Source organism: Macrotis lagotis, chromosome X, assembly GCF_037893015.1.
Source record: "Macrotis lagotis isolate mMagLag1 chromosome X, bilby.v1.9.chrom.fasta, whole genome shotgun sequence".
In the NCBI taxonomy this organism is placed as follows: domain Eukaryota; kingdom Metazoa; phylum Chordata; class Mammalia; order Peramelemorphia; family Peramelidae; genus Macrotis; species Macrotis lagotis.
Window position 1 is genome coordinate 277023126 of NC_133666.1, and position 12548 is coordinate 277035673.

The 12548-nt window shown below is 34.6% G+C and overlaps 1 long non-coding RNA gene across 1 annotated transcript; it reads right to left on the reverse strand.

The window, feature by feature from the left end:
- Positions 1–45: 45 nt before the first annotated feature.
- LOC141498491 (uncharacterized) lies at positions 46–12321 on the reverse strand. Its single transcript, XR_012471655.1, has 3 exons — positions 12261–12321; positions 11681–11914; positions 46–165 (listed from the first exon to the last, which is right to left on the reverse strand). It is a non-coding gene; the product is annotated as an uncharacterized LOC141498491 (long non-coding RNA).
- Between the last annotated feature and the right edge of the window lie 227 nt (positions 12322–12548).

Sequence of the window (12548 nt, forward strand, 5' to 3'; positions counted from 1 at the left end):
CAAAGAGTTAATTGGGATCTATTCTAGTGCAGAAGCAAAATAGATATAAATAGAATAATATGAATATAAAGTGAAACATGACTGGGGTGACCTGATAAAGTGGAGGCCATCCAAGACATTCACCAGTCAGAACAACACAGGTCTCATGGAGGAAATTCCAGTTTCCTGAAAGTGAAGAGAAGTTCAAGAATTTCAGACTCCAAATTACAAAGCACTTTCATCACTCTTCCACCCCTTGGCATACTGTCTTGTACAAGGTATCTAGGGCCTTGATAAAAAGACTGGACTTCTCAATACCTAAATGAAGAAGGAAATAGAAGTAGGGAACATAGTGGAATCTAGGAAAGCCATTATATATTTTAAAAAAGACTAGTAGTAATTAATTCTGGAGAAAGATAAGGGGGGGAAGGCCTTCATCTGTCAAATTTGACTACCCTAACATAAATATAAACCCCAGAATTTCTTTTTTTAAATTTTATTTATTTAAGACAATGGGATTAAGTGATTTGCCCAAGGCCACACAGAGAGGCATTTATTAAATGTTTGAGGCTGGATTTGAACTCAGATCCTCCTGACTCTAGGGTTGGTGCTCTATCTACTGTACCACCCAGCTTCCCAAACCCTGGGATTTCTAGGGTGACATTGGAGAATCTCATGGAGAAAATGGTAAGATGAACTATATTTTTGATGGAGGCAATATTTTGACTGGGGTCTTTAAGAATGGCTAGATGAATTGCAGGAAATATGAAGGAATTCAAGATATCAGGATTTTTTTGAGGGCAAACAGAAAAATTGCTTTGTGATCCTTCTTTCCACTTCCACTTGTGTGGGATTTATAAATTTCCAATGGGAGAATCAGAAAGTCCATGGGGGGCTAAGATACAAATCCAAAAAAAAAAAAGGATTGTTTCCTTTTAAAATATTCTTCATGTTGAGTGAAATGCACATAATGCCATTTGCAGCAAAGAAATAAGGATTTTTTTAAACAAAATCTTGTTTTAACCAAGAATTCACCATTTCAGATAATATTGTATTCCATAAATACCTCTAACTAGTACACAATGACATCATACTTCACTTAGTGACATGAAAAAAAATCTTCAGGATATGATAATAAGGCACCTAGATAAGCTATGCCCCAGTTCTGACCTTGCTTCTTAATCATACTCCTACACACTCCCACAAATTTCCCAATACTCATGTTAGAAAATGAAACTGTTAAGGACCAACAGAGTTATGAGGATTCTCTACTCAGAAAAAAGAATAAATATTATTATTGAATCAGAGTAAAATAATCTCATAGGAAAATGGGGATATACAAAAGAACCAATTTTTATCCTTTTCAAGAGTGCTTTAATTCCATTTAAGACAATTATTTTTTTCATTTTTTTATTATCTTTTTTAATTTTAAATTTTTTCCCAGCTGTATGCAAAAGCAAGTTTCAACATTTACTTCCAAAACTTTGAGTTCCAAATTGTCTTCCTTCCTTCCTTCTTCCCTACTCCCCCCATTGAGAAAGCAAGTTACTTGGTGAAGGTTCAAAATGTGTAGCCATGAAAAACATTACTACAATAGTCACAATGTAAAAGTAAATATAAACCCCCCGAAAAAGAAAGAGAATTCTCAAGAAAAATAAAATCAAAAAAGATGTGCTTAAGTCTATACTCAGATACTATCAGTTCTGTCTTTGGGATGGATCACAGTCTTTATCATAAGTCCAGGAGAGAGATTACTTCAATATTTTCCCCTACAATTGCTATTGCTGGCTGTATTCCCCCCACCTCTATTTATTCTATTCTCTCTCTCCTTTCACCCTATCATTCCTCAAAAAGTCTGTTCCATCTGAATATCTTCTCTTATGATCTACCCTCTCTTCTATAAACCTACATTTCTCCTTCCCTCTCCCATCCTCTTTCTCCCATCCCTTTCCTTTCCTATTTTTCTTTAAGATAAGAAAGATTTCTAAATCCCATTGAGTGCATATTTCATTCCCTTTCTAAGTCACTTCTGATGAGAGTAAGGCTTGTTCACTCCCCCTTCTCCTTCCCCTTCTTCCACTCTACTGCAAAGGTTTTCTTACCTATTTTATATGAAATAACTTACTCCATTCTACCTCTCCCTTCCCTTACTACCAGTACATTCCTTTCTCTCCCATTAACTCCATCTTTTTAATATATTAGATCCTTTAAATTCAACTCCCAATTGTGCTTTGACTATATATGTTCCTTCTAACAGCCCTATTAATAAGAAGGTCCATATGAGTTATCAGTATCATCTTTCATTGAAGGAATACAAACATTTCAACATCATTATGTCCCTCATAATTTGCCTTTCTGTTCACCCTCTCTATGCTTCACCTGAGTCCTGTACTTTAAGATCAAACTTTCTGTTCAGTTCTGGTCATTTCATCTGAAAATCTGAAAGTCATTGAATATCCATCATTTCCCCTGAATGAGTATGTTCAGTTTTGTTGGGTAGTTGATTTTTTGGTTGCATTCCAAGTTGCCACTGGGAATATCATATTCCAAGCTGTACAAGCCCATAATGGAAAAGCTACTAAGTCTTTTGCTATCCTTACTATAATTCTATAATATTTGAATTGCTTATTTCCATTGCCATAATATTTTCTCCTTGACTTAGGGGTTCTGAAATTTGGCTATAATATTCCTGACAGTTTTCATTTTGGAATCTCCTTCAGGAGGTGGGGAGCAGATTCCCTCAAATTCTATTTTACCCTCTGCTTCTAGGAAATCAGGGAAGACTTCCTAGAGAATTTCTTGAAAAATGAGGTCTAGGCTTTTTTCCTTTGGTCATGACATTCAGGAAGTTCAGTAATTTTTGAATTATCTCTTCTGGATCTGTTTTCTAGACCAGTTGTTTTTCCAATAAGGTATTTCACATTTTCTTCTTCTGTTTCATCTTTTGGTTTTATTTTATTGTTCCTTGATTTCTCACAAAATCCCTTAGCTCCATTATACATTTTAAGGAATGGAATTATTTTCTTCAGAGAGCTTTAATATCTTATTTTCCTTCTTACCAATTCTATTTTTAAGGCATTCTTCTCCTCATTGGTCTTTTTGATTGCTTTTTTTATTTGACCCAAACTGGTTTTAAAAATGTTATTTTCTTCAGTTTTTTTTTCCTTCACCAGGGTGCTGATTTGCTTTTCATGATTTTTCCACAATACTCTCATTTCTCTACCTAATTTTTCATCTACCTCCCTTATTTGATTTTCAAAATCTTTTTTGAGCTCTTCCACAGTCTCAGACCCATTCATAGTTTTCTTGGAGGCTTTGGATATAAGAACTTTGACTTTGCCATCTTCTGAGGATATATATTTTGATCCTCCATAGGACCAGAGAAAATTGTCTATGATCAGATTTTCTTTTCTTCTATTGTGTGCCCATTTTACCAGCCTATGATTTGATTGTAGCTCTTTTTTAAGGTGGGGCTCTGCTTCCAGTGTGGAGGACCAAATGTCCCAATATTTTGAGGATGTTTGCAGCTGTTTTCAGAGAGAAACCTAGGGACTTGCAAGTTCTCAATTCCTTCAATGTCTTATAAAAGGTTCTGACTGCTCTCTTGGCATGTGTTCTGGTCTGTAGGTAACCTCAAACCCTACTCTCTGCCCTGGAGCTGTGAGGAGGATCCCTGCTTTCCTGCAGGCAGTAAGCTCTGTTTTGCTTCTGTACCTTTTCCTGGGACTGTGGCCCCAGACTGAAAATAGGTGAAGGAACAGAGTCCTACCTCAGAAATAGCAAAAAGACCTCTGCAATCTCCCCTCTCCACTCCCTAACTGTCCTTGAGCTGAGATATGGGTGGTTCCCCAGACCTGCTCCAGCCTCCCTGGGGCTGGGTTAGCTCCACTTTCACTCTGGTGTGGCAGAGTTTTCCTGCTGACCTTCCAAGTTGTCCTTGGCAAGCCATGGACTGAGAGGTCTGGAAATCACTATTGCTGTGAAGATCCAGGTGCCCCTAGGGAACCAAGTGCCCTGCAGGTTATTCCTGGATTACTGGAGTCATTTTGCTCCAGTGTTGCCTAAGCTGCGCTGTGGGTCCTTTCTTACTCCAGTGTAACAGACCCTTCCTGTGAATCTTCCAAGTTGTCTTAGGCTGAAAAATTCTTTCCTAGGTCTTTTTGTGGGTTATGCCACTCTAGAATTTAGATAGAGTCATTATTTAAAGGTATTTGGAGTGGTTTGGAGATAAACTCTTGGGAGTACCTGCCTTTAATCCATCATCTTGACATGCTACCCCTGGCCCCCAGCTAGTATTTTTTAAGAAGCCATTAGGGTCCACAAATGATAAATGGTCAAAAAAATGAATAGAGAGTTCAGAAATGAAGAAATTAAAGCTATATATATATTCATATAAAAATATGTTCCAAATCATTATTGATTAGAGAAATGCATATTAAAACAACAATGAGGTATTACTTCACACCTATTAAATTGGCCAAGATGGGAAAAAGGGAAGATGATCAATGTGGGAGAGGTTGTAGGAGGATTGGGACACTGATGTATTGCTGGCAGAGCTGTGAATGGATGCAACCTTTCTGGAGAGCAATATGGAACTATGCACAAAGGACAATAAAACTATTGATACCTTTTGACCCAGCAATTCCAATTCTAGGTCTATATCTAGAAGAAATTATAAAAATAGGAAAAGTCCCACACATTCTAAAATATTCATAGCAGCTCCTTTTGTAGTGGCAAAGAATTGGAAATTGAGGGGATGCCCACCAACTGGGGTATGGCTAAACAAGTTATGGTAAATGAATACAATGGAATATCATTGTTCTAAGAAACCATAAATGGTCAGACTCCAGAAAAGCATGGAATGACTTATGGGATCTGATGCTGAGCAAAGGGAACAGAACCGAGAGAATAATCTGCACATTGATAACATTATGAGATGAACAACCTTGATGGAAGCAGTTCCTCTCAGCTGTTCAGAGAGCTAGGACAACCACATTAGACCAGCTCTGGACAATAATAAACCCATCCAGAGGAAGGAAAACAAAACAAAAACAAAAACAAAAATAACCCTTCATAATCTGATGAACACTTCATAAAAATCTCTTATGTAACCCTTTCCTTTAATCCTAAATCCTAATTCCTCATACTGAAAATAACTAATCAGTAAACATATTTATCAAAAGTTTGTATGTACAATGCTAATCTGAGTGTTCACCACTGAGGGTAGGGGGGTGAGAAGGGAGGGTAGAAGGAAATTTTGTAACTTAAAAATATACATGGGCATATGGATGAAAATAAATAAATGAATGAATGAATGAATGAATGAATGAATGAGTAAACAAACAAATGAATGAATGAATAAAGTAGATAGATAGATAGATAGATAGATAGATAGATAGATAGATAAGATAGATAGATAGATGGGGAAAAAGGATCTACAACTTAACTTTTTCTAGTGCCCATCAAGCTACTACTTAACATGAAGTACAGCTCCATACATGTCTTTTACAAAGTGTCATGTTTCTCTCTTCCTCATAAACAGTAAATGTTTTCACAGGACAGTCTTTTCCTGAACACAGCCTAAAATGTAATTGTTCTACTCCTCCAGTTTTAAAATTTATAGAGAATAAGAGGAAGCATTTCCTTCAATAATATATCTGAAAAGAAGTGATTATGCCTCAAGGTATAATTATGAGTACTAGAGCTACTGTCCTTGTAAAGTTTACATTTTATAGGAAAGGAAATAGGAAGCCAATATTGGAGTAACAGTTAAGAGTATTGTAATATTGAAAAAAGGCTATTTTTTTCAATGATGGAGAAAAATCTATGTTTAAAAGCAGCTGGGAAGGAGCAAGTGAATAAGGAGAGATTAAAGGGAGAAAAAAGAAAAAGAAGATACTTGAAGACTAGAACTACCAGAGGAGACTGAATGGAACAAATTTAAAGGTACAAATAAGTGGTTGGTACTTTTAATGGGAAAGGACACTTCTTTTTCTGATACCACAGAACAGGGGAAGATAATGGGGGGATGACACTGAGAAATTTGGGATTCTAGAACTGGGGAGAATCCAAAGCTCAAAATTTTGAAGAGTAGGATATGACACAAAGTCCTTTTCCTAAAGTCATCTTCCAAGGACAGACCAAGATCTTAAGATTCAAGTGGATGTTCAGATTTCTTGGTGGCTGACATATAATCCCCTGTTATTCAGCAGAGTGGAGTGGTTCAGTACTCTAGACTTCAAAACCTGAATGAGAACTACAGCTCTTCTATCTAAAAACTGTATGCCCATTGACAAATCAGTTAAACCTCTCTGAACTGACAATGAATAGCATTTACAGCACTTGTATCTCCTACCTCTTAAGGTTGCAAGGAGAAATATAATTTATAAATTAATGTGCTAAAAAAATGTAAACTCTAATTGTAATGTCAATAGATCATTTGATTAATCTCCATGCTTCCAAACAGGATTGCAGCCAAAACAACTAAGAAAAAAAAATCTGATTACTCCTTTTTTAAATAAATCTGTATTGTTTCTGATGATATGATCTCCCATGGAGAAATGTTCTATTTCCCTGTAACCTTTGAGATTTAAATCATACAGTACAATGAAATCTGCATGAGGTGGGTATTCAAAAGTTCCAACTGATTTTGAACCTCTCATCTATGCTTATATGACCTTGGGAAAGTTAATGACCCTTCCTGAATCTTAGTTTTCTTCTAAAAAGTGAGGGTGTAGGACTTCATGACCTGTAAATTCTCTTCCATCTTTACAGCTATAGTCTTATGAGCCAGTGTTCAAAAAAAATATTTTAAAATATAACAACAGGCAGCTAGCTGACACAGTGGTTAGAGCACCTGGCATCAGGAGGACCTGAGTTCAAATTTGACCTCAGATACTTTATAATTACCTAGCTGTGTGACCTTGGGCAAGCCACTTACCCCGTTGCCTTGCAATAAAGATCAAAAACAAAAACATAGTCTTACAGCAATAAGCCAGGTATAGTTTTTTGCATATTGTTAGAGAGCAAAAGACTTTAAATGAAACAATATATGAAAAGTACCCATGTTGCCCTTTCCAGAGAAGAAGATCCATTGATTCTTTTTAAAAATTCTACACTGTCTGATGTTGGTCTTCCTTTTGAGTTGTATTTCACTGTATTTATCTAAATTAGATCATAAGTAAGCATTTTAGTTGAAGTCTTCCTTGATTGACTGAAAGAATATAAGCACACAAACTAATTAATAGAATTATTTCCCTTGCTCAAAAGCTCTCCAAAATTTTTTCTCCTTGTATCAGGGAAGAAGAACCTCTCTCAGATCCTCAGGCATTGATCAAGGCAGTTTTGTGGAGTTTTAGAAATGCTAGTATATAGTCCAGAATCAAGGGCTATATTAAATGTGGAGCGGTTTTGATATATGAAGCAATACCCACAGCCAAATTTCCTCTTTATAAATCTGATCTTTGGGAGAAATGGTTAATGATATGATGTTTTAAAAATATCTTAATCCATTAAAGGAGGCAAGACTTCTGACTTTGCTCCACCTAAGACTCAAACACAAGGCATTTTCACCTTATTGGTGCTCAGAGAATTCAGAGCAGGAAGGAAAAGATTAGAATCATTCTACCCCCGGAATTTAAAATGAAAGGTCTTCCCAAAGTTCAGGACATCAAATGAGAGTTATAAAGCCATGTATAAGTGAATAATTTTAAATATGGTAGCACAATTCCAAAATTGAACAGAAGATCACTTCAGGGTGAACTTATGTTCATTTGCAAAAATCTCATTTTATAAAAACCTTTCCTCCAGCTGCCTCAACTAAAGTGAGGGGGGGGAAGAGAAAGGATATTACTGAATAGCAACAAACTTGCAACTTCAGGAACATGAAGTACAATTTGTTCAGGTAAAGTGAAAATTCATAAAAATTCATATACTATTCACAGAAATTATCCCTTAACTTCACTGGTCTTGGCATTTTATTCCCTAAAAGAAATTATCCTTTTAAATGAAAATTTTTAATGCATTTCAGGATGGCAAACTTTCTCTAAAGGAAAAGAGAGGATCATAAGTGTTTCAAAAAGGTTAGAAAAGAAATTTTTCACTAGTAACTGAGACTGACTAGCACTACAAGTTATCTTCTTGAATTCCACTTCAGGCATGAAGCTTCCAAAATAAGCAAACACAATTTCCTTAATATCCTAGTTACCTATTGAAATGATCACAATGAGGGTAGCTAGGTGGTGTAGTGAATACAGCATCAGCCATGGAGTCAGGAGGACCTGAATTCAAATCTTGTCTTAGACATTTAATAATTACCTAGCTGTGTAACCTTGGGCAAGTCACTTAACCCCATAGCCTTATAAAACAAACAAACAAACAAACAAAAAAATAATGATCAATAGTTAATAATTCTACTATACCATTCATATAATCATTCAAGTGGGACTGGTCATATAATAAATATCATAGTTTACTTAAGGCTGTGCCTATACAAGGACTGTCATTTTCTAGGTGCCATATTCAAATTGCTTGATTTTACTTTTATTTTTATTCAAGGGAACAAGGCTTCTGATATAAAAGCATATATATATTCCTTTGTGTATGCTTTTCTGAGAGTAAAGAAATCAAGAGTAAAGCATACTTAGAGGCTATTTTTATACTTCAGATTATAAAGAAAGCAACAGAAAACAATTTTGCTTGTATTTGGGCTTTAACAAAAATCAGGTTGGACAGCTAGGTGGCACAGTAGATAAAGTATTAGATCTAGAATCAGAAAGACTTAGCTTTTTTAATTTGAATATGATTTCAGATTCTTGTTAATTGTGTGACTCTAAGTAAATCACTTACTCCTATTTGTCTCAATTTCCTCATCTGTAAAATGAACCAGAGAAGGAAGTGGCAAACCCCCATTGACCCACATTTTCCACAGTCCCATAGATGCCACATACAAGATAGTTTAGATGTGTACTGAGATGCTTGAAACACCCAAAGCTACTCACTATTCTAGTTTACATAAGGTCTCCGGACAAAGAATGAATCTGGCATTAATAGGAGACTGTCCTGTCCTCAGTGTGCAATAAATAAGGTGGTAAGGATCACTGTACTTGAGGCTATTTTGTGAATTGTCTAATGAGGAATGAAGAATATGGGGCAGGAAAATATGAAGCTTAATTCTAACTATGGCATAACAAGAAAGTAGATGAGTAGGAGACAATGTCTAGTTTTTTGGCCTATTAAGCCTTATAATAAATGCTTCATGAATTGCTGTTGGGGCTTGAAACTAAACTAATCAAACTGATTCTCATCAACTCCCACTATCTTAGGCTCATCATTTACCCTTACATGAACTTTACACTCCAAATGAGCTAAATTATTCACTGCTATTCCACATATATATCTCATATATTTTCTCACCCTCATGGTCTTTTCACTGTCTCTCTGGCTTTTGATTTTCTATGTATCTTTATTTTTGGTTTCTCCCTTCCCCTAGCTGGTAATGACTATCCCCTTCTGATATAAAAGAATATGTTATTTATTATCAAATCTTATTTTGTATCATAGTTATTTGTATATGTTTTCCCTGCCCCTATAATACAAAAACTTAAAGAGGCAGTGGTTTATTTTACCTAATTTTTTTGTTTCTCTGTAAGTACTAAGCACCAAGTATTGCATATAATAAATGCTTAATAAAAAGGATCTGTTACTGAATTATTATATAGCCTATTCAATGAAAAATTACTTGATTGAGTATAATACTATTAACAGTCTCATTTTCTATTTTCTACTATCTAAGTAGACAGTGAAGTATGAACTCTAATCCTTAATTCCTCTTAGAGCAAGGTTATGAGAGGGACTTAAAAGATGATAGGCCAGGACTTCATTACGCAATTAATCTTTTTTAATCTAATGAAATGGTCAGTGTTCAAGCAATTTGCACATTAATCTTTTAAAGGTGGTCTTATGACAGCTCTACATAATCCTTGCTAAAAAAATTTTCAGATTAATTCTTTATACACATCAATCAGCTAATGAGGATTGAAAAGTAAAAAAGTATTTTAATTGTAATTTAGTTTTCTACTAGAAAAAAGACATAGTTTGAAAAACTGCCGAGGAAATGAATTAATTTTGTTTAATTTGCTAATTCATATCAAAATGGAAGATTAATTATGCTCTTTTTTGAAGAAAAAAAAACAGTATATTCTGCATCATTTCTTGATCTAAAAACAATTGATTTATGTTTCAAGAGTTCCTGACTAGTATAACTTTATGTTAACTAGAATAACAGGCAATATATCTTTCAAAAATTCCAAAAAGGGAGATGCTACATATAGGATCTGTAACTATGTCACATACTTAGGCCATATGGCATAAATTACTCTTTTTTCCCCTTGAATATTATTAATGAAACATATAGAATAGCTAACCATTGTCATCTTTATAAATACATATATAGTATGTTCCCAAAGTCTCCATAGTTTTAAACATCAATGCAATTCACTTAATTTTCTTTTCTTTAGGATAATGATGCTAGATCACAAGATCATGGGACTTAAATCTGGAAGGTAACCTTAAATATTAATTTGTGCTAATTTCTCATTTTGCAAATAAAGGAAATAAATTCCAGAGAAGGTATATAGCAGAATAAGATTTTTAAACAAACTCTTCTTTCTTTTTAAGGTGTCATTTTCTCTTCCTTTAATTGTTTTCTTTCATCATCTCCAAATTATTTATATGGGGGTGGCTAAGTGGTGCAGTGGATAGAGCACCAGCCTTGGAGTCAGGAGTACCTGAGTTGAAATGCTACCTCAGATACTTAATAATTACCTAGCTGTGTGGCCTTGGGCAAGCCACTTAACCCCATTGCCTTGCAAAAAAATCTAAAAAATAAAAAAATAATTATATGACTCTCAAATTGCTTCAATAACACTGTTAAATAAATTTTAAAGTTGACTTACACTGGTGATTAGAAATCTATTAATAGTGACATCCATATTTCCAAAATATGATATGCATATCACTGAGGCATTATACAATATTTAAAACGATTAAATTTAGCACAATTTAATGCACTTAGTACTAGGCAAGAGTTTTTAAGAACATAATGATTGTTTAGATGTACTTTGAGGCCTGAACCTATGCTTGAGCACAAAAAAAAACCTTTGGTTTTATCTGTAATTTCTTCATTGTGGAACATATATATGTGTATTTGGCAGCAATAATCTGTGACATGAAATCAAAGAGGTTTTTCCTCCCATAAGGTTTGAAAAGTGCTTTATAGATTTATCTCTTTTTATTCTTACAAATCTGGGAGGGAGGTATTCAAATTAACTCAAAGATGAGGATGAGAAAGCAGAGAGAGATAGTCTATACAATTGGATTTAAATTCATTGGATTTAAATTGAGTTACTGCAGGTTCAGCATTCTAATGACTGTAGCACTTCCAGGTAAGTGACTTGTCCTGAGTCACAACCCCATTACTGTGGAAGAAGCAAGAAATTAATCCAGAAATTCTTGACTTCTAAATCAACTCTTCTCTACTCAGTTAATAAATATTTAGTTAATAAACAGTTATCAAGAGCCTTTTCTATACCAGTCATCAATGTAATTGATCACTGGGGATACAAATAAGAAAAAAAGGAAGGTAAAACTGACAGTCAAATGAAGGGAAGGCAATTCATAAAGGACAGAAGGCAGATCTTACCAGAGTGTTTTTGGCTTGGGGCTATGGTATTTGTGGCATTGAGACCAAGATGATAAGCACATAGAAAATGAAAGTTCTGAGCCCTCTTTAACAAGAGGCTTTGGTAGGAATCCATTGCTTCCCCCTTTGATCTGCTGAGTGTATCAGGAAAATGTTGAGGATCAAAGACTGGATCATGGTCCATGATCATTAGATTTCAAGTGATGAGTATATCCTGGTGGAGGTATAAAGTTTCTAGAATGGAAACAAAGCAGAGAAATAGATGAAGAGAATACTTTGCTTAAGATGTGTTAATAAATGTTTAATAACTTGCTCTCCTCAAAGAAGGATAAATTTTAAATTTAATATTCATTGCTAAAACTGTGTTCAACACTCTGTTAAGTCTAGAAAAATCAATTAAATCATAAATCAAATCCTACTTGTAGTTTTGCCAATTTCTGAGGTATAAATGTTCACAATGAATATTTAACAATAGGCTCTGAAGATGATTTTAATTTGTGCAAGATGCATTGCTTCACAATTCTTATAGTGTATAGGAAAAAATATGAGAGTTTCAGGGATAACTTACTAAATAACTTACTAGTAAATTTGAAGGATTAATGTTTCCTCAAAACATTTGAATAATTTCCACAGATCTGTATAAGAACATGGAGAAAGAAGTGATCAAACTAGGTCAATTTTGTTAAGTTCCCCAGCATTTTAATGATTCCAAAATAGTCATATCATCTATAATTTTAGGAAAACAATATTTCAAAGGTGAAATAGAATATGGGAGTCAACTATTCAATTTCATTTTTTGGGTCCTAAAAGAACTGAAATCCAAATGCACTCAGGTCATTTTGTTAACATAAATGTTTTCCCAAAATGC